The 21,992-nt window shown below is 47.7% G+C and overlaps 1 protein-coding gene and 1 long non-coding RNA gene across 10 annotated transcripts in view; both read left to right on the forward strand.

Moving 5' to 3' along the window:
• FMNL3 (formin like 3) overlaps positions 1-21,992 on the forward strand; it is a 104,068-nt gene that overhangs the window by 15,353 nt on the left and 66,723 nt on the right. The gene's annotated exons all lie outside the window — the stretch shown is intronic.
• On the forward strand, positions 13,912-17,230 carry LOC309523000. Of its 2 annotated transcripts, none has more exons than XR_014215197.1 (2): positions 13,912-14,657; positions 16,822-17,230. It is a non-coding gene; the product is annotated as an uncharacterized lncRNA (long non-coding RNA). The 2 variants fall into 2 exon arrangements; XR_014215198.1 differs by lacking the exon at positions 13,912-14,657 and adding an exon at positions 15,985-16,064.

The raw sequence follows: 21,992 nt of genomic DNA on the forward strand, positions 1-21,992 counted from the left end.
CTGTGTTATAACTAAATTGATTCCCCCATGCTTATCACTTTGAACAAACTGCAAAACCTGGATTTGATGGCAAAGGGGTATGGGGATCAAGCAGGAGGTAGTTTAGGATGTATGGACAGGAGGAAATAGCCAGGAAGCCTTTGCTTCACAGCATAACATCTGCACTGGAGAAAAGATTTGCTTTCCGTTTCCCTGGAAATCCCAAAGGCCAGTTTTTGCTTGCCGGTGATTTATGAAAGAAAAAAACTTTGTTGCCATAACTAAACACAGGCAGATTTAGTTCGGCCCTGTTTTTTAAGGGGCTAACCCTACACATGATGTGCAAAATTGTGCAGTGGAGTCTGGGCAGCGTTTATTGTTGTTGCTTTAAATGAAAACCAGCTTGGGGAGGGGATGATTCTGAGTGGAGAAGCAGTGTGTGCATGCTTAATGCTTTCTCCATGCACCAAAACAGCCCCCCACAAACTATTTTCTTATGCTTGCGCACAAAATGTTAGTCATACATGGAATTCACCTGCTGAAATAAATGAACTTAAGTCCATTGATTTCAGTGAGGCTGCTCTGAGATCACCTTTAGCCTGTGATGGAGCCAAGATGCCCCCTATAACTTTTGCGCACACTCATTTGCTTACTCCGACAGTGGCCCTCCAAAGGGGCCATTGGTCACTGATGGAACGTGTGCTTTGTATACCTCAGGCGCAGACTCAATCTCTGGTATCTCCAGCTAAAGGATCTTGGGTAGCAGACCTGGGATTGGCAGCTGCACAAGACATTTGAGAACCACTGTTACTCAAATGAGACAGTCCTGGGCTGCAACGGAACTTGGTTTAAGGCAGCTTCATTCATTCATTCAAAAACACACAGCTGGCAAGTCAGGAGTGCAACAGGAGTGCATGTGCCTGACAAGTATACCAGTAAGGGCACACATACTGTTTCATCACATTCCCACGTTACGTTGGGTGTACACCCAAACAAAATTGTCCATGTCTGAAGCAGCTCTTCAGAGCCTTTCTTGACACGCCTTGAATGTGTGCTCCCCTTTTGCCCAGTTTTCAACAGATGGCCACAATGCCGAATCCACAAAACTGAAAATACTGTTTTGGCAGCGTTACACTTGAAATAAGGGATGCCGATTGCCGTGATGTTCTGGAATACGGGGCAACCTTTTGCCATTAAGGGCCAGAACGTAAAAGAGCAGTTAAAACTGGCATGTCTGGTGCATGCCTGAATGCCTGGGCTTTCAAATTCTTGATATCATATTTGCAGCCTGCCTTCTATTCAAATTGCTGGGGGTGGGGAGAACAGCTTTTATGTGTGCATGTGTTTTTAAAGCAAAGGAAATGCCGACTTGTGTGGTGTGAGCGGAACAGGACCACAAAGGCCGGAAACACAGGCGCATGGGCTGATGCTTGAGACGTTTCTGGCAGTATCAGCTGCAGGGATAGTTGCAGACCTAGGCATACCTGCTAGAAGAAAGCCAGTCCCGTTACACTCAGTGGGTCTCACACCTTCGAAGGTATCTTTCAGGTTGGGCTGCTAAAGTGGGAAAGAAGACCTCTGCTCATGGCTGATGTTCTCAAAGTGGGGTGGTCCTCCAGAAATGTTGCTGGACTGGTCTCACAGATCTACAGCAAGGCCAATGGTCAGAAATGATGGGAGTTGGAATCCAGCCTTGTATGGAGGACTGCAATCCCCCCTTCTCCACCGTTTTAAGATCATTCTGAAACCACGGGCAAACAAAGCTTTGTGACTCAGGGTGAGATGATGAGGGTGTAGTCTCAGGGATTATCTGATGATTTTCGGAATACAAGAATTGTTGTGCTGGGATCTGACTGATGGTCTGCCCAGAACAGATCACTAGCAAATGTTTTTCAAACAGTAGCTAGTCAGATACCAGTGGGAAGTTCACAAGCAAAGGATCATAACCCTGTCTAGCCCTGCTGTTAATCCCCTAGGGAGGTGGCCAGATGCAAAGGAGAATAGCATCCTGTGCCTTTAACAATGGTGAAAAAGAGGGTTTTTTCTCTCTGCAGGTGCAGCTACACATGCAGAGATGTCTCTGCTGAAATTCCCTCTTCTATATCTATTAAAGCAGGGAGGGGAAAGTGGTGGGCCCTCAACACTGGCTAGGGTTGACGGGAGTTTGAGCCCACCAACAACATCTGGAGGACTACAGCTTCCTCATTGCTGTGTTAAAGGAATAGGTATCTGCAGCTTTCTTTTGCATCTGGTTAGGGCTGCTCAGTTGCAACTCAAGTTCCCCCCTTTACATTTTCTGCCACTGTATTTTGGGACCTGCTATGGATATATCACACAACAAGCTAGCCAGGGAGAGGACATCTATGTGGGCAAATATTCCGGGAAAGAAAGGGTAGGAAAAGCCACAGTCACCCTGTGTTGTGTCTTGGACCCACTTAAAAGCAAATGGAAGAATTGCTGGTTTGCAATCCAGGAATGCTATATATGGACACGCCAGTCATTGGGCTTTGTCCACTGTGAGCATACTTGCCTTTCAACAAGGAGGTTGCACTTTTGGCAACCGTGGCCATTAGTTCTGTGCTTTCTTGCTTGTGGCTATCAAACTGCCCTGTGGCAACAACTTTCTTAAAAATCCCACAGCAGTGGTTCTTAGTTGAGTTGGGGAGTGGCTGATCCACAGCCCTGAATCTTCTACTCTGTTCTGCACCCCTTCCAACCAACACTCACATGCCTCTCCAGACACATCTTCTGGCTGCTTTTCTAGATACTGCTCCTATTCCTTCGCCATCTGAGCTGTTAATGGAAGAGTGCTTAGCTAGCCAAACCAGCCCTTATTTTGTCAGGGGGGTTGGACCTGTGGCCCTCCAAATGCTGTTGCCCCACAGCTCGCATCATCGTTGGCCACTGGCTATGTTGGCTGGGGCTGATGGGAGCTGAAGAATGCCTGGAGGGTTACAGGTTCCCCACCCTGTCTTAGCTCCAGTAGTTCCACATAGAATCATAGAGTTGGAAGAGACCACAAGGGCCATCGAGTCCAACCCCCTGCCAAGCAGGAAACACCATCAGAGCACTCCTGACATATGGTTGTCAAGCCTCTGCTTAAAGACCTCCAAAGAAGGAGACTCCACCACACTCCTTGGCAGCAAATTCCACTGTCGAACAGCTCTTACTGCCAGGAAGTTCTTCCTAATGTTTAGGTGGAACCTTCTTTCTTGTAGTTTGGATCCATTGCTCCGTGTCCGCTTCTCTGGAGCAGCAGAAAACAACCTTTCTCCCTCCTCTATATGACATCCTTTTATATATTTGAACATGGCTATCATATCAGCCCTTAACCATGTGAGCACGTAACAGCCAATCCTTGCCAGCATCTCAGTAAACCTATCTGAACGCTTGAATCAGCTACAACCCTTCTAGCCCTTGGAGAAGAGCTTTAGGAGACAGCTAATATTTGTTGCGGGCGCGGGTGGCGCTGTGGGTTAAACCACAGAGCCTAGGACTTGCCGATCAGAAGGTCGGCGGTTCGAATCCCCGCAACGGGGTGAGCTCCTCTTGCTCGGTCCCTGCTCCTGCCAACCTAGCAGTTCAAAAGCACGTCAAATTGCAAGTAGATAAATAGATACCGCTCTGGCAGGAAGGTAAACGGCGTTTCTGTGCACTGCTCTGGTTCGCCAGAAGTGGCTTAGTCATGCTGGCCACTTGACCCAGAAGCTGTACGCTGGCTCCCTCGGCCAGTAAAGCGAGATGAGCGCCGCAACCCCAGAGTCGGCCACGACTGGACCTAATGGTCAGGGGTCCCTTTACCTAATATTTGTTGAGGCAACATTAAGGCTCAACTTCAGCCTGATCCATGGTTGCTTACACGTGGGATGGGCAGAATCTGTCAGTTTTGGTGTCTCTCAGTTTCTCATTTTTCCAATCTTCAGTTCAGTTCTCCACTTTTCCACATCAGTCTGAGATTTTCTTTTTAAAGAAAAAAGTCCCTTTAAATAGTTATCAGCATCTTTAATTTCTCTACATATATACACGCTTGCAATTTTCCTTAACATACACATTATTGCAAAGTGATTTACCCCAATGCAGTGCATCCCTCCCCCTGCTAATATATGTATCTCTATGCACATTTTACCCCAGTTTTGCAAAACTCAGAGAGGTGTGAATTTTGAAGGTCAGCGCTGTTTTGATTCGTGTACTGTTTTGGAACTGGGATGCGGGTGGCGCTGTGGGTTAAACCACAGAGCCTAGGACTTGCCAATCAGAAGGTCGGTGGTTCGAATCCCCGCGACGGGGTGAGCTCCCATTGTTCGGTCCCAGCTCCTGCCAACCTAGCAGTTTGAAAGCACATCAAAGTGCAAGTAGATAAATAGGTACCGCTGCAGTGGGAAGGTAAACAGCATTTCCGTGCGCTGTTCTGGTTCGCCAGAAGCGGCTTAGTCATGCTGGCCACATGACCCGGAAGCTTTATGCCGGCTCCCTCGGCCAATAAAGCGAGATGAGCGCCACAACCCCAGAGTCGGCCACGACTGGACCTAACGGTCAGGGGTCCCTTTACCTTTACCTTTTTACTGTTTTGGAAAGTGTGAATGGGGTAGATTCATCTTTAAATGTGAACTGAATCAAACTCCTCCACCACCCCTAAGCTAGGCACACTCACAGACAGACCAAAGTGGGGCTGTACTTTTACCCCCATCCCTGACATTTCACCTGCCTTTCCTAACAGCCATGCATTGCACACATTTGTCTGTAGAGAAAGGCCAACACATGGGCTTCTCCTGACATTCAGGGGCTCCACGTGATTAGGACCCCTTGCTGTGTGGGTGCCCTGATCACGCAGAGCCTCTGGTATGCAAGGAGGAGCTCGTGTGCTGGCTTTTTTTATAGAGCAACCACACACAAAGCACAGTTGTTGGTGTTTTTAAAAAGATTGGGCATCAGATTTGCAGCACAGTTCCACTGTGCAGGTATGCCCCTTATGCTAGTCTTGCAGATGTAGAGGCTTATGGGTGCCTTGATTCTGTGCTCTTGGTAACTCTTACTATGTAGATATGAACCCTCCTGGCTATGTTTATTCTATTCTGTGATTATTCCGTGTAGGTGCAGGAACTGGCACTGCATACTGAGTTTAGAGACTTTCCACTTTCTTTGAGGGCTGGCTGAGGTGAGGAAACAAGCCCACCTTGTTTCCAGTGTGGTGTAGTGGTTAAGAGCAGTGGACTCGTAATCTGGTGAACTGGGTTCGCTTCCCCGCATGCATCTGCTAGGTGACCTTGGGCGAGTCACACTTCTCTGAAGTCTCTCAGCCTCACTCCCCTCACAGAGTGTTTGTTGTGGGGGAGGAAGGGAAAAGGAGATTGTGAGCCGCTTTGAGACTCCTTAGGGTAGTGATAAAGTGGGATATCAAATCCAAACTCTTCTTTTCTTCTTCTTCACCTTCCCAGCCCTTAATGACACAAAGAGGTTTGAAAGGTGACAAATGGTACAATTTCAGAGGCAGAGGGAGGCGGGTACGGTGTTTGAAATGGCTAGAGGTGGAGCTCCAGTGTTTGGTACAGCTCTGTGCCCTGCCGCTTAGATAGCAGAAGCAGAATCCTATGAAATATCAAGAGCATGCATTCATGTGCCTCATCTGTACAGCTGATAGGAATCCAGGCTGTCTCTGTGCAGAAAGAATTTTGCTGCTGCAACTTCCACTGCAGAATGTATCTGGCCTTGCTTAGGTGCTTTTAAAATATGTCGGGTTCCCTCCACTCAGTCAGGCCTGTGCTTGGAGCTGATGTTTCATCAGTGATGTAGACCAGGGGTCAGCAAACCTTTTCAGCAGGGGGCTGGTCCACTGTCCCTCAGACCTTGTGGTGGGCCGGACTATATTTTGAGGGGGGAAATAAAAATGAATGAATTCCTATGCCCCACAAATAACCCGGAAATGCATTTTAAATAAAAGCACACATTCTACTCATGTAAAAACACGCTGATTCCCAGACCGTCTGTGGGCCAGATTGAGAAGGCGATTGGGCCGCATCTGGCCCCCGGGCTTTAGTTTGCCTACCGCTGATGTAGACCAAAAGCTTACCTCTGAGGTGCTGCAGGCTGCTCCCCTTCCTGGCTCTCTGCCAGGCCCTGATCCAGGCAAGCACTTCTGTGCAGCTCCCTCTTCTGAGTTAACTGATGTGCAGCTAGCTGAGGAGTTTGGTGGGGGTGCTGAGGAGTCTGCCTTGGGTCTGTGGCTCTGGGAGAGAGCCAGCTAGGACTCCAGGCACCGCTCCCTGAATCACAGTCAGATGGGACTACTCTTAAGAAGGCCTCCACAGAAGATCTTCATTCTGGGGAGGCAAATATGGGGAGAGTCTGCATCACTAAAAGTCCTGGGTCCTAAATATCTAAGGGAGTGACTCCTACTCCTGGTGAGGAGGGACCAGGAGAGGTCTAGCGCTGGGTTCCTTTTCTTGGATTGCTCCTTAATTTAAGATGTGATTATTTTATTAGGTTTCTAGAACTCTAGTTTAGAATGCTTTTGAGTCCCTTTAGTGGAGAATACAGCTAATAAGCCTCTATTGGGGGGGGGGGATGAATGAATGGATCTAAGCCACTCCTTTGCCCCTGACCAGAATGAATAACAGTTAAACCATTCCAGACAGAAGCTGATGTGACTATTTTCCAGAGTTTCCCATCACTGGGTCTCCACAAGCTCCCTTGGTAATTTGTTCCATTGCTTGGCTATTATTATGGTTGGAAAATTTCTGCTGACATTTTTTGAGCTAAATCTTTCCTCCTGCAGTTGGAGTTCATTCTCCTTTGCCACACAGGAAAGGGGGTGTGAGCGCAGCCCCCCTAGTTGCTGCTGCCACCCTGCAACTGCGTCACTCTGATGTCCCCTCCTCCTCTTTTTTCTTCTTGCCTTTGTCAACTGAGGTGGTTGTGGAGGAACTGCACTTTCCACCTGGTGTGCCACAGTCTCTCACCTGCAGCAGAGTGTGAAATGCAGGGGCTGAGCTCCCTGATCAGAGCTCCATCACCCCACAGAGCATATATATGGGCTGTGTGCTTTGTGGTTGTCTTTTTAGATGCCAGTTTCTATCCCTTAAGGATGCAGAGATAGGCTTGAAACTGTCTTAGGTGATGGCTTTTAAAACTCAAGGTAGGAGAGGAAAGGGTGGGTTACAATAGACGTAGTTCTGACCCTCCCTTTGCCTCATCCAAAACATGAATGACGTGTTTAAACTAAATTCACTCAGTTGTTGGCCATTTCCCCCCCACAGGCTTCAAAATCTAGCTTGGTACATAATTCAGACTACTTAGTAGGGAACATTTATATTCTTAGTACAGAGTATTTATTTATTTACTGAATTTATTCTCCACCCTTCCTCCCCAGAGAATCCCAAGCAGCAAACACATACACAGTTTAAAAACAAAGCAAAAATATGTTTAAATAGTCAAAACATTCTAAAAGCAATTACAATTAAAAACATGTAAAAGCAGCTAAAAACATTCTTCCGTTCAGGGATCATAGGATTGCCAGGAATGGTATTCTTCAGCCACCAAATGCCTGGGTAAATAGGAATGTTTTCAAATTCCTCCTGGAAGTGAATAATGATGGAGAAAGACGCACCTTGCTAGGAAGGGCCTTCCACAACCAGGGAACCACCACTGAAAAGGCCCTGCTAGTACCATTACGTGCCTGTATCTAAAAATATAAGGAGCAAGATAGTAATAGATAAGAACAGTTTGTGCCCATTTTCCAGTCCTCTGATATTTAAGTTATGCTGTGAACCTGGAACCAGTGAGCACCCACAGAAGCAATGCATCCTGGGATACCACTCCCAGAAGCAAATGGGACCAGACATGAGAGCTTTTTCCAACCTGGCAGCCTTCAGAAGTAGTTGGAACTCCCAACTCCCAGCATGGCCGGTGACCAGGAATGATGGGAATCAAAGTCCATAACATCTGTCAGGCCACAGGACAGGGAAGTCTGGAGCAGTTGCTTGTCTTCTGAATGCTTGATGGCAGCAGGTGCCATCGCTTTTTTTGTTGCCGCAAGAAAACATGGCAGTCGGGGAACGTCGTGTCTGATGCTCTAGCCGTCAAGGGAGCTCTGTTCTAACCTGCCGAATGACACTTAGCCTCAGGGGTTCCAAAACTCTCATCGCCTTTTCCCAGGATTACCTCAGTGTCTTGCTACCTGAGCTTGAAGCCGCCAGATCTGAGGAAATTCCACCCAGCTTGGTGTCTGCCGCCTTCTCAAACATATAAAACCAGTGTTCAACACCTTTCATGGGCTTGCTCTATAAAACACAGTCTAGGTCAAGGTAAGTGTCTTTATATTTTGGGTGGCTCCCATCCCAGGATGCACTGTGGATTTTAAAGAGGACTTTGGGGTGGCTCTCCTGCTCGCTGGGCAAATGAGACCCCATTGTATCAAAGGAAGGAAAAAACGAACAAACCCTTTTTCTACCCAAGATACAGAGCCTTTAAAGCAAGGCAGTTCCTATGATGTGGTCCTCTATAAATTGTTGGACTGCAACTCCCTTCATCCCTTACAGTTGGCCATGCTGGCTAGGGCTGATAGGAGGTGGAGTCCATCAACATCTGGAGGGCCACAGGCTCCACACATCTCCTGCATGCACAGACACAGAGAGCCATAATAATAATAATAATAATAATAATAATATATAATGATAATTTATTATTTATACCCCACCCATCTGGCTGGGTTTCCCCAGCCACTCCGGGCAGCTCCCAATCAAATATTAAAAACACAAAACAGCATTAAACATTAAAAACTTCCCTAAAGAGGGCTGCCTTCAGATGTCTTTTAAAAATAGGATAGTTGTTTATTTCCTTGACATCTGATGGGAATGTGTTCCACAGGGCGGGTGCCACTACTGAGAAGGCCCTCTGCCTGGTTCCCTGTAACCTCACTTCTTGCAATGAGGGAACCGCCAGAAGGCCCTTGGCACTGGACCTCAGCGTCCGGGCAGAACGATGGGGGTGAAGATGCTCCTTCAGGTATACTGGGCCGAGGCTGTTTAGGGCTTTAAAGGTCAGCACCAACACTTTGAATTGTGCTCGGAAACGTACAGGGAGCCAATGCAGGTCTCTAACTGAGCTCCAAGAAAAGAGAAATTCTGTGCTCCACCTAATTTAAGCAAATAATTGTGAACCCAAATCTGCTCAGCATTTTAAACCTCACTTTTTAAACCAAGGAATGGTGCATTCTTCAACCAGTATGCAGGGGCTCACTCCCTTTACTCAAAGTCTTACTCCACGGTTTCTCAGTAGACACTGTACAGGTCATGTCAGGAACACTGAGTTCCTCCATCCAACCTTTGAGAGCTCTGCCTTGACATCCTTCTCCCTTTGCAAATCCCTCAAACCCTTGTAGCCACTACGGCTGCTAGTTCTCAAGGCCCATTGTGCACATTTCATATAAGTTTGCTTTGGCAGGTAGCTCTGGGATGCCAATGGCTACTAGAGTCAGATAGGTGGTCCTGAAGGCAGTGGACTACATCAGCCTTTCCCAGCCTTGGGATGCTGTTGGACTACAGCTCCCATTATCCCTGACTGAAGGCCACGCTGTCCGGGGATGAAGGGGCTTGCAATCATCTAGAGACCCAAGACTGGGAAACACTGGCACCCCTGTAATTGAGCAACAGTACCAGGCCCTGCTGCCAGTAGTTGTTGGGGCTACTCTAGAACCAGAAACCTTTGTTTCAGTGCATGTGGCTGCCCTTTGTGGTGAGGTAACAGGCTTGCACCTTGGAACATCTTACCTGGCAGTGATGTGTTCTCAGGGATCAGGAGTGGCCATCACCTACCCATCCTGTCCTTTGGGCCCTCCTGGACAGGAAGGGATATAAATGCCTTCCTGTTTGGCCTGGAGCTTTTCCTGAGCAACATGGCCTTCCTGGCTCTGGAGCATTTCTGTGTGTCCCTTGGCTCTGACTCCCTGGCTCAACTCCTGGCTTACCTCTGACCTCTGTCCCAGGCCTGCATGCTGGACAGTGTCACAATGAGAGCGAAACTATCTTTGTAAGCCATCTTGAGCTGTGGGAAAGTGGCAGAAAATATTATTTTAAAATGCACATGCATGTAATAATAATAATAATAATAATAATAATAATAATAATAATTTATTTGTACCCCACCCATCTGGCTGGGTTTCCCCAGCCACTCTGGGCGGCTTCCACAAATACACTAAAATGTTACACATTAAAAACTTCCCTGAACAGGGCTGCCTTCAGATGTCTTCTGAATGTCAGGTAGTTGTTTATCGCTTTGACATCTGATGGGAGGGCGTTCCACAGGGCGGGTGCCACTACCGAGAAGGCCCTCTGCCTGGTTCCCTGTAGCTTTGCTTCTCGCAGCGAGGGAACCGCCAGAAAGCCCTCGGCGCTAGACCTCAGCGTCCGGGCAGAATGATGGGGGTGGAGACGCTCCTTCAGGTATACTGGACCGAGGCCGTTTAGGGCTTTAAAGGTCAACACCAACACTTTGAATTGTGCTCGGAAACGTACTGGGAACCAATGTAGGACTCTCAAGACCGGTGTTATGTGGTCTCGGCGGCCGCCCCCAGTCACCAGTCTAGCTGCCGCATTCTGGACACATACATGTACACATGCATACACACTTATATGTGCAATCCCATGAGGAACTGAGAATTCGTTTGGTGTGGCTGATAACCCATTTTGGCATTATATGGTAATCGCAGCAGGGACAATGGCTGGCTCTTTCCTACCTGTCTCTCCAGAAGGTATCAGAAGCTTTGGGTCTAATAAACCCTGCATTTTTCTCTCCCTGCCTCCCAAGCTTCTTGCCTATTAATGTCCAGCTCACTGAAGGGAAGGGCCTGGAGACCTGGCCTAGCTGAAGCTTTACAGCTTCTTCCAACCTGGCAATTTGTGGCCTGAGTTGTTACCAAAATAAAAAAAGCTTGTTCTATTACGAGGGCAGAAAGTAGCCATTGTGCAAGGCAGGGCTTTCAATTATGAGGGACCTATATTTAGCTCTGTGTGGCCCTGCCTGCTGGAAGCAGATAGACCGTAGTTGCACCTTAGACAGGGTGTGGAGAAAATAGATAGATCCTCTCCGCCCCCCGCCTGCCTCCCTTTCCCGTAAGAACTCAGAGTCACCTTGTGAAACTTGAAAACAGCTTGCTCTACATTATGGGTGCAAGGCACAACACTGGCAAAAGTGCCTGGGGATTATGGAACCTGCCGTCAGAGGTCGGGTGTGCTCTCTGTGCCCCAAGAACCTGTCGCAGAACCCTCTGCAGTGCGCAGGGCTTCCTGGTCAGGCAAGCCAGTGTGGAAAAGGGTTCCCTGAAGGAGAGAAGTCTGAACATGAAAAGCCTCATAGTATGAGTTGCCCGACGCATGATGCCGGGCTGGCCTAAGGTCTCAGCTGACGGTACATTTTGCTCAGTTCAGTCCCTTTGGGTATTTAAATGCCACTGGCAGCAGAAGCCTTTAAGGGAGGGTTTTAAAGGCCAGAGGAATTGGGAACAGTGTACTTGCCCTCGTGCACAGCAAGAACCTGGTATGGAGAGCTTGGAGGGGATGGCAAGGCGTATAGTCATAGCAAACTAACATGGATAGAGAACTTAATTATGTGAGTGTTAGTTCTTCTATCGCCTGACACAGTGACACCATCCACCAATAAGGGGCTTGTGGAAACCCACAGTTTGCAGAAGTACAAAAGGGGGGGCTAAATTGAAGGGGATCCTTGGCAAACCTAAAGGGACTGAGAATGCTTAGTGGCCACAGAATGCTGACCGTGTTATGCAGGGGTAGAGAGATGGAAAACCAAGTTGGAATTGAATGGATTATCTTGGAAAGCTGAGTAAGAGCACTCCACACTACAACATTTCGTTGCAGCCCCCACTTGTCTTTCCAGAGTTAACAAGTGATTTGTTTCTCAAAATTGGTCTGGGAATCATACTACGTGATCCAGAAGTTCCTCTTCCAGGTATATGTGAGATGGTATTTCATTCTGTTTTTAAGTGGCGAAGGAAATGCATTTAGCACATCCTCAAATTAACTCATCCCTTTTTTTTTACTACATATGTAGAGCTGCACATAGGCTGTGAAAGGTTCCAGGAACAACTATAAGTGAAGCCTAGCAAAAATAAACTTTATATTTACCCAGCACTGTCTTTGTCCTTTTATCATTCTCCTTTCCAGGCAGCCACTGAATTGATCATTAATTCAGATCTAGCTTTCCATTCTGATAGGCTGGGGAAGGCGTAACTATTCTCCGTTTAGCAATCAGCTTATTCATCCTGCAGTTTGCCTTGCAACTATAGATTGTCAGTCTGTTGGCTTGGAAGTGCTATTTTTTCTGTGGTGCCCAGTAATTTTAGATGATTAATAAATAATCAACAAAGGTTCTCCATCACCTTCCTTCCCAGGGACTCACAAAATGTCTCTGGCCACATAGGGCAAAAGCTGTGATTGAGGAATGGCAGAGGAGACGGCTGCATGGCTGTTTGAATTCCCCTGGAAGTTCATGCACTTTAAGCAACTGATGGAGCTGCTTTGGAGTGTGTGTAGTCATTTTTGCTCAGTTAACCTTGAGTATAGCCCACAAGAGGGATGCTGGTGGCGCTGTGGGTTAAACCTCAGAGCCTAGGGCTTGCCGATCAGAAGGTTAGCGGTTCAAATCCCCGTGACGGGGTGAGCTCCCATTGCTCAGTCCTTCTCCTGCCAACCTAGCAGTTCGAAAGCACGGCAAAGTGCAAGTAGATAAATAGGTACCGCTCCAGCGGGAAGGTAGACGGCGTTTCCATGTGCTGCTCTGGTTCGCCAGAAGTGGCTTAGTCCTGCTGGCCATATGACCCAGAAGCTGTACGCCGGCTCCCTCGGCCAATAAAAGCGAGATGAGCACCGCAACCCCAGAGTTGGTCACAAGCAGAACCATTCATGGCTAGTACTGGTGTGGTTGCCAGCCAACTGGTTTTAACCGGGTCTGAGCATGTTGTCTAAACCAGTGTTTCCCAACCTTTTTTGGGCAAAGGCACACTTGTTTGATGAAAAAAATCTCGCGGCACACCACCATTACAGCCCCGTGACGTCAGCGCGCAACGTCACGCCGGGAGGGATGCACGAAAGTGAAAGTTTTCAATTTTTTCCCCTCCCCCTTGCCGGGGAACCTCCAAGCTTTGGGGGTGGGGGGGGAGGAGGCAGCAAAGCGAGGGACTGAGGGACCCTAACCCTAACCCTAACCCTCACCGATCACCCGGGAAAGCATGCGAACGAGGAGCCCCCGTGTCCTGCTCCCGGCAGCGGACGGCACAAAGCGAGGAGGCCTGGACAAGGCAGCACGCTCCCCGCTCTCGCTGCATCGGGGCTTTTCTCCTTCAGGCCGCTTTCGAAGTCCCCTTCTCCGCTCCCAAGAGCCGGAGCCGCTGCTTCCAGGCCCTGTCCGAGCCCCGACTTGTGGCCTCACTTCGAGGAGCGCCTGTTGCTGGGGACGGGGCTGCATCCCCCTCAGCCGCCGCCTCGCTTCCTTCCAGGAGACCCGACGGCTCCCCCTCTCCCACTCGCCCTCCTGCGCCCGCAGCAGACCGAGACCTCCCCGCCCCCGCCCGGCTCGGCCCTACCTGGGCGCCTCCAAGCCCGGCCGGCTCCGCGTCGCGCTCCACGCCGGGCAGCTGCAGCGGGGGCGCACGGCGGCCCGACTGAGCGCGCCCCGGAGCCGCCCCGCCGTCGCTCGCGAGTCCCTCCGAGAGCCCTCGGGACTGACTCCGGAGTCGCGAGGCGTCGCGTCGCCCAGGGAAGGGGCGGCATCCCACAAGTTCTCCGGGAAGCAAACGCCCTCGCCCGCCTCCCTCCAGGCAACATCTCGCGGCACACCAGGCAACATCTCACGGCACACTTGTGTGCCGCGGAACACCGGTTGGGAAACACTGGTCTAAACTACAGGAGAGAGAAATTCTCATGTGCACAAAGATATAATGCCAAAAAATCACTTAGTCACAGAGCAGAAAGAGCTCAAAGTGCTATGTTTTGTAGTGCCTCTGATGGAAGATTTTAACTGCAGCATGTTCAGCTGAATAAAATTATTTCATGCCCCTTGGGAGACTCTTTCTCCTTTTGTTCCTCTATCGGTGCCTTCTTTCCCTTGTTCCTGAGCAAGATGTTGACCTCTAGATATATTTCCTGTTTCTTTCCCTTCCCTTTCCCAGAGTTTTTGGCAACGGGCTATTTTATAAATGAACGGGAGCCGTTTCCCCCACTTTATACGAGATGGTGGCAACCGCAGATATTGTCTGTGGAAGTGGTGTCTCTGCTTGAGCCCTTCTGCTGCATGGTATAGTATTCAGGAAGGAGTGAAAGATGAAGAAGCCATTGACGTGGAAGGAATCCAGAATTACAGCAGTGTATGCATTTAAAGCACATCCTGTCCCGCAAGAATTCTGGGAAGTGTAGTATGTTAAGAATGCTGTGATTTGTAGCTCTGTGAGTGGTAAACCCCAGTTCCCAGGATTATTTCAGGGGTGTGCGATTTCAATGCACGGTGTGTACACAGCATACATGTGTAGACCCTTGATGTTTTGGCCCTCGCCATGCCATAGTGTTGTCAACAGAGGAGTGTGGTAATACAGCGTAGCTCCTGATATCACTGGAAGGACTCGGCAGGGAAGGCACTCTTCTTAAGTGGCAGCAGTACAACAACAACAACAACAGGTATTAAGGCAATGTTTCCCCAGGTTAGAATGAAGCAGACACTCTGAAATTAACGTGGAGTGCTTCTGATGTGTTTTGAGATTAACGTTGGCAGCTCTGTGGGGGTGGTTTGAACTTCTTACTACAATATTTCATGTCACTTGGCTACACAAGCTTATTCTGCAGTAAGTCACTGTGCTTATTTTGCATTTATTTAAGATCAAATACAGTGGTACCTTGGGTTAAGTACTTAATTCGTTTCGGAGGTCCGTTCTTAAACTGAAACTGTTCTTAACCTGAAGCACCACTTTAGCTAATGGGGCCTCCTGCTGCCGCCGCGCCGTCGGAGCACGATTTCTGTTCCCATCCTGAAGCAAAGTTCTTAACCCGAGGTAATATTTCTGGGTTAGCGGAGTCTGTAAACTGAAGCGTATGAAACCTGAAGCGTATGTAACCCGAGGTACCACTGTAAAGGACCTTGAGAGACAGGGCATGGCCTGAGGAGAGGCCTGAGGAACAGGCAGAAGGCTACATAGGCTCCCGAGTCTGAAGTTCCCCATCCACTGAAGTTCTCCATTTCATTGCTGTTGAACTCCAACTTGTACATTTTCTGCCTTTACACCAGGTGTGTAAAGGTCCCTCCAGATGTTGCTGAACTGCAACTCCCATCATCCCTAGTCAACAACTTTTGGAGCGTCTTGGCAACCCTAGATGCACATGTGTGGACATCTAGAGCCAACCTAGTTGTTATGTTGTGTTAAAGAAGGAAGTGTATCTCTAAGCCTTTTCTCAGCACAAATTCTTCAGGGGCACAGACCCCCATATTGTGTCCATATGTTTCCCCTTCTGTGAGTAGCAGCAGTTCCAGGAGGGAGGGAGATTTGGATTGGGGAAACAGCGTTAAACCCACCGTCCCCACTGCCGTGACTCTGATCCACGTTGCAGGAGTCCCTCAACAGACAATCCGATGTGCAATGTGCTCCCTGCAGGCAGAAAGTTTGAACACTGTTGCTCTAGAGCGAGGAAGTTCTCTTGGGTTTCCATGTTTATTTACGTGCCACAGGCAAACCTTGTCCTCATTTCAGCCCCTGGCATGAGAGGTAGCCTGGGGCAGGCGGACCAGGAAGAGGGAAAACCTAACAGAAACTGGAAATGGTAGCTAAGCGTTGCTTACAAGGCTGGCAGATCTGGAAGGAGAGATAAGAATGGGTTCCTTTCCTCTGCTTGATGGGATGGGGGCGGGGTAAAACGCCAAGGCTCTGCCCAAATCAACTTTTAAAAGTGTGCGCGCACACACACACACACACACACGTACGTGCACATGGAAGGCTGGGGGAGGAGTAAAAAAAAGAAGAGGGAGTGGGGTGTAATTTTAGCTCCTTGAAAGCTGATCTAGTTCAGGAAGAGCTAAAAGGAGGAGAACAGGAGGTAAACAAATGAGGTTGTATGTGGCAGGCGGATGGTGGGGGGACACTCAGTCCAGCTGGCTTGAGTTAACATGCTCTTTCATTGTCTGGGCCTTTTGGAGGTGAAGTTACAGCTCTAGAGTTCGAGCCAAGCAACACGTGGGGTGTGGGGGGGTGGGCTGGGTGGGGAGGAGTTGAGCTTCAGATGAGATTTTGTGCGCTTGCCCTGAGCACATGTGCAAAAGGCGGGTGGCGAGTAGTTTTCTCCTGCCTCCTGGTTTCTTGTTCTTGTTTGTATTCTGATCTGAATACAGGGCCAGGGCTGGGTATACTCTGTGTGCAAAATTTGGTATCTGCCCCAGAATCCAGAGGCCCTCCATTCCTCCAAGATTCTAGCCCTTGCGGTTGGTGAAGCAGGCTTGAGACCTTAAAAGAGCCTTCGCAACCAGGAAAATGAGCAAACGTTCTGTTAGCTAGCCTGTGCCCCTCCTCATCCTTTTCCTTGCAACAAGAATTTAAGTGAAAATTACATTTTCAGACTTTATTCCAGGTGCAGATTTTGGCAGAGAATTTGTTTTTAGAAAAGCAAAAAACACAGAGCATTCTTGAGCCTCCCATGGGAGACTGGTAGCTTTGTCGACCAAGAGCCTTCGAAGGGGTTGCTAGTCATCCAGGGATCATTTACTTACATTATTTACTTAGTCTCTTTGACAGCGCACACAGATTCACACTTGACGTCTCCCTGGTCTCTCCCTTCTTGTTCTGCCTTCCCTCTCCAGCAGCAACAGACTTTGCCACTTTACAAGGACATGACTTACAAAGTTCATGGCGGGGAACGTGTTTCCTAATAGTTTGGCATTGCGCACAGGAGAGTTGGGAGAGTTGCTGTGTAACATGGAGACATCTGCCCCTGGAATCAACTTGGTAGCATGGCCTGCCTGGCTCCTGAAGTTGTCCCAGTCATCCATATGGAGAAAAGGTGGAGGGAGGGCGGAGTAGACCAGAGACTTCAATGCATGCGGACTGCGGAACTCAGCTGAGCGCATTCAGCCCCCCAGATAAGGATTGTGCAGATGTCATCTCAGCTAAAAGCTAGCAAATGAAGATGGGGAGGAGGGTTATTTCTGAGCTGTTGCTTTAATACTTTCAACCTGCCTGTTTTGTCAAATAAACCATGGTTTATCATGACACGTATAATAAGGTTACCAGATTTTTCTCAAAGAATCCGGGGACACCTTTTTTTTTGAAAAGAGGAAAAAAAGTTATTTTTTTAAAAAATATATATATTAAGTAATATCTTCTTTTCTGTGGTCTCTGTCGCATGGCCTTCCCCTGGGCCCTGGCCTGCTCTCTTGGAGCGCTAGCCGCCGTGGAGAAGGCTTGGGTCTGGCCTGGGCTCGGCCACCTGTCCTTGCCCTTGCCCTCCTGCTGCTCTCCTACCTCTCCTCCTCATCAGCAGTGCGGCAAGGTCAGGACTCCCCTCTTTTTTCTCCTTCCTCTTTCTCTCTCTTCCTTCTCCTTCTCCTCTCCTACTTCTCCCTGCATCGGCTCCAGGGTTTTTACTGGCCCTGGAGCAGCGCTGGGCAGTCGGCCGGTTGGCCGGGCGCTCTCGCTCTCAGCTCGATTTGGGCCATGGGTGTGTGTGTCAGCGGTTCCCCCAGCTGATGTGCTGGGCATCCCTGGTTCCCCCTCGGTGGTGGCAGTCTCAGCAGCCCGGAGCCAGCCTGGTAGCGCACTTGGCACTGGCTGGCTTCAGGAGCTGCTCGCTGCCGTGGCGCCCGCCATTTTGCCTCACCGGAAGTTCCCGAATGATGTGTCTTGTGCCGTTGAACCAATCACGCAACATTCATTGCCTACTAATAAATCTACAACACTTAAAATATAAATCCGGGAACATTAAATGAAATCCGGGGGCATTCCGGGGACGGATTTTGCCCGGGGACAGATTTGTTAATCTAGGGACTGTCCCCAGGAAACAGGGATGTCTGGTAACCATAACGTATAAACTGCAACAAGCCAAGGGCTCACACCTTCCCTTCTGCCCACCTGACAAAGAAGAGGACTCTGGAAGCATTTAGTTTCAGTTTCCCTTAGACTATGGGTAGGCAACCTAAGGTCCGGGGGCCAAATGTGGCCAAATCACCTTCTCAGTCTGGCCCACGGAGGGTCCAGGAATCAGCATGTTTTCACATGAGTAGAATGTGTCCTTTTATTTAAAATGCATCTCTGGGTGAGAAACATCTTGGTTCCATCCATTGACCAGACGACTGTTGGAATCCTGGAAGCCAAGACCCAAGTTTGGGGCAAGTCCTCTTTGGTCAGAGAACCCCAGCAGAGATTTAACACCACAAAACACGCAGCAAAGGAAAGCGTGAAGATATACTGTAGGCTGTAAACCTTTTAAAAATGTGCCATTGCAGAGAGTCCCAAAATGTCCCCCTTTAAAAGCTCCATCCAAGCTATCCCACTTTCCTAGTGTGGAGCTAGACCATACGTTTGGTAAGTCATAAAATGGTTTACTTACAAAACACTTTAAAGGTCTGATTCATGTGCTTTTCCATACAGCGTCAGATAAGATGCACAGGCAGTCAAAATGTTCCTTAGTTACAAAAGGTAAAAGTTTCTAAACTACTGGTGTAGAAAAACACTAGTTTCAGACTCTGTTCTGCTCTGAAACAAAAGAGGCTGTTTAAAGCCATGCAGCTGGCTGGAGCAACCAGCTTAGAGCTCCTTATGTATTGAAATCCACATGAGCGAGAACCTTACAAGGACCAAGAACTGTAACAAGATGCCTTCTTTCTCCTTTTTTAGAAAGAACTCTGTTGTAACTCAGTTGTCCTGTGGATGCGGACAAAGGAAAGGACCGTGAGTTTGCCCAGTCATCACCAAGCATAGGCACATGGTGTAGGTGTTACGAAAATTCAGTTTCTTTGGATTCTGCACCTCTCACTTGCCCGCAATCTTGAAATTTTAATGTACAGTTTTAAATATTGTGTAAACTGCTCCAATACTTTTGGATGAAGTAGGATATGAATCAAAGAAATAAAATGGCACAGGTATAAAAGAAGCTGCAATGTAGGGGTAATAGTATTGCAGTCAACTGACTTTACGCAAGAGTAGACCCACTGAAATTAATGACTATGATTTACTTCTTTCCATTAATTTAAAGGGTGTACTCTTAAGTGAAAATTATTTGAATTGTTTTGCTGCAATGGCTACTCCTCTGGAAATGGCTACAATACAGGATTGGTATTAGGATAGGAAGCCACTTGAATATTCTGTCTGAAGGACCACAGAAAAGTATGCAGATCTGGACGTTTAACTCTTCATAGATACAGACATTCCAGCCTCTATTGCAATCCTTCTTCTGTTTCTCTTTTAAGGCCTGGTCTACACAAACAACAGATAAAATGCCAAACCCTTTCCTGGGCTGCAGCACTTCATGGTAGAGAGAACATGTTTAAATTTTTCACACTACACACACACACACAAACACACACAGAGAGAGAGAGAGAGAGAGCAAAAGCATTACACAAAGAAAAGTAATGGGGAAAAGCTAAGATACAGATCTCCCAACCTCCAAAAATGGGTACCAAAATAAAAAGAGCCTGTTAGGGAAAGGTCACACAAAGAATGCATATATTAGTTAAAATAATGTATTAAAAAAGGATTATATAATGGGAAATGTCTTGCAAAAATACATGTATTGTGCAAAATGAATGCAAAAATGCATATACTAAACATAATTGTGTACACTACAGAAATGCATATATTAGGAGACCGATTTTCATGCAGACTTCCTTTTTCTTTTCAAATTGCAACCTGATGTGCTGATAGAGAGAACCGCACCATAGGCTGAAAAAATGAGAAACTAAAATTGACAGATTTGTCCATCTCGACTTAATACAATATAGGCAAGATTAGTTGCACTGAGACCCCTGGAATCTGGCCTCTGGAAAGCAGCTTGAGACCACTTTGCACCTTCCTCTCACCCCCCATTCTGCTGGCCTGCTGCTTTCTAATGCAGGGTGTTATGTACTGAGTTGAATAGGATCCAAACTGCAGCAGTCTGATTGGTCCTAGAACAATAGGATCCAAATTGCAGCAGTCTGATTGGTCCTAGAACAATAGGATTCAGAATGCAGCAGTCTGATTGGTCCTAGAACAATGCAGCAGTATGATTGGTTGGCAGGAACCACCCAATCATGCTCCAGATATAAGTGAATCCACAACCTGATTGGCTTACAGTAGAATTCCTGAATTAGCCAATCATGTGCAGCCCATTGTGTAAATAATGTATATAAAGCAGATACTTTGAGGGGACATTCATTCATTCCTCCTCACCACTATGAGCTGAATAAAGAGCATGAAATCACTTTGCGACTCTGAGTATATTTCACAGGGTGTGTCCCTTTATCCCCTGGGAGATGCTCCAAATTGGACCAGTTCCGGTTTGTTAAATGCCTGTGTGTGTGTGTGTGTGTGTGTGTGTGTGTGTGTGTTTTAGCAAGGCCAAACCCCTTTTCATCTGCCCTTATGTTGCTCTTCCTTCACCTCCAGAGGGTGTGGGGACAGGGCTTGGCAATTATGCTTCAGAATATTTTTACCTTTTGCTTGAGAGTTGCATCAGGCAGCCAGGCATTTGTGTCAATTGAAAATACAGATGTTTGCCCACCCTTCCTTCCTTAAAAAGCAGTCCCTTATCCCAGAGCGTCAGCTGATCAGCTAATGTCTTCTTGTTACCTCTCGGGCAACATAGTTTTATAACAATGTCGTTTCTGTTTCTCTTGAACAGCAATATTCCCTCTCCCCACTTCTCGACTTAAAAAACAAAACAAAAAACCACGCTGGAAAGAAACCACCATCTGCTCTTCTGTTTTTGTTTTTCCTCTCGCCCACACTCGCTTTTCTTCTTCCTCTTCTTCTTCAATGGAGCCTCTTTTTTCCTTTTTTAAAGGATACAGCCACCCCTTGCCCTAAACCGCTGTTATTCTTTGGCTGATTCTAAAAAAGATAGGCAGCCTTGAGCAGATCTCAGATGCTGGTGGGAAGGAACTTGGTGACTGCATGACGTTCCATTTCCCGTTCACGCCAGAATGACAATAGTGGCTGGATCTTAACTTTGTTTGGAAAAGCTCCATGCATTGTAGTAATCAGCTGCCTGGGCTTCTGCAGAAAGTCTGACTGAGATGGGTGCAAGGCCAGTTCAGAAGAATGTGTCACCCACGCTGCTAAGGGCTAATTCACACGACCTCGGAAGCACATGGGGCAAAGCTACGTGGGTTCTGTTGCTTGGGTGCATGTGTCCTACGGTAGGAAGAGGTAATTGCTGGCTCAGGGGCTCAGTCTGAAGCCCCAAGGCTTTTTATTTGCCCCCCACAATAGCTCCCTACTTAGTTATACGCCTCCTCCCCTTTCACTGCCCTCTGCTCCTTTTGTAAACAACTGCTTGCTTACTTATGTTTCAGAATACTTTCTTGTTATGTAACAGTCCGAGTCTTCATTGCAATATTGAAAACACAGCATATGGCTTAGCGCTATAATTATATTCCTCATTCCAACAAATAATAAAAATAATATGTGCCAGTTTAGATCTAACTATTTTTGACCACATGTTCTCTGAACCCTTTGCAAGGTCGCTGTTTGGAGAACTCTCCCTCTCCCCCCCCCCTCACCTTGCAGCTGATACATGATTTTGCTCTAGTTGGCAAGCTCAGAACCAACTCCAAGATTACATTAGCAGCTCTCCCCCTCAGATAACTGGACAAGATCATTTGTGCACCAAAGGGTGTGAAATAAAACATGCAGTCATTCATCCAGGGAATCTTATAGCCAGCTTCCAAAACACATCTGCCGTAGAACATTCCCAAAATACGTATGCATAAAGTCAGCATAGCATTGCCAATACCGTACAGGGATCATACACCACATCTGATTGTATAAATGTTTC

This window comes from Podarcis vaucheri (assembly GCF_965113315.1).
Source record: "Podarcis vaucheri genome assembly, chromosome: 2".
Taxonomy (NCBI): domain Eukaryota; kingdom Metazoa; phylum Chordata; class Lepidosauria; order Squamata; family Lacertidae; genus Podarcis; species Podarcis vaucheri.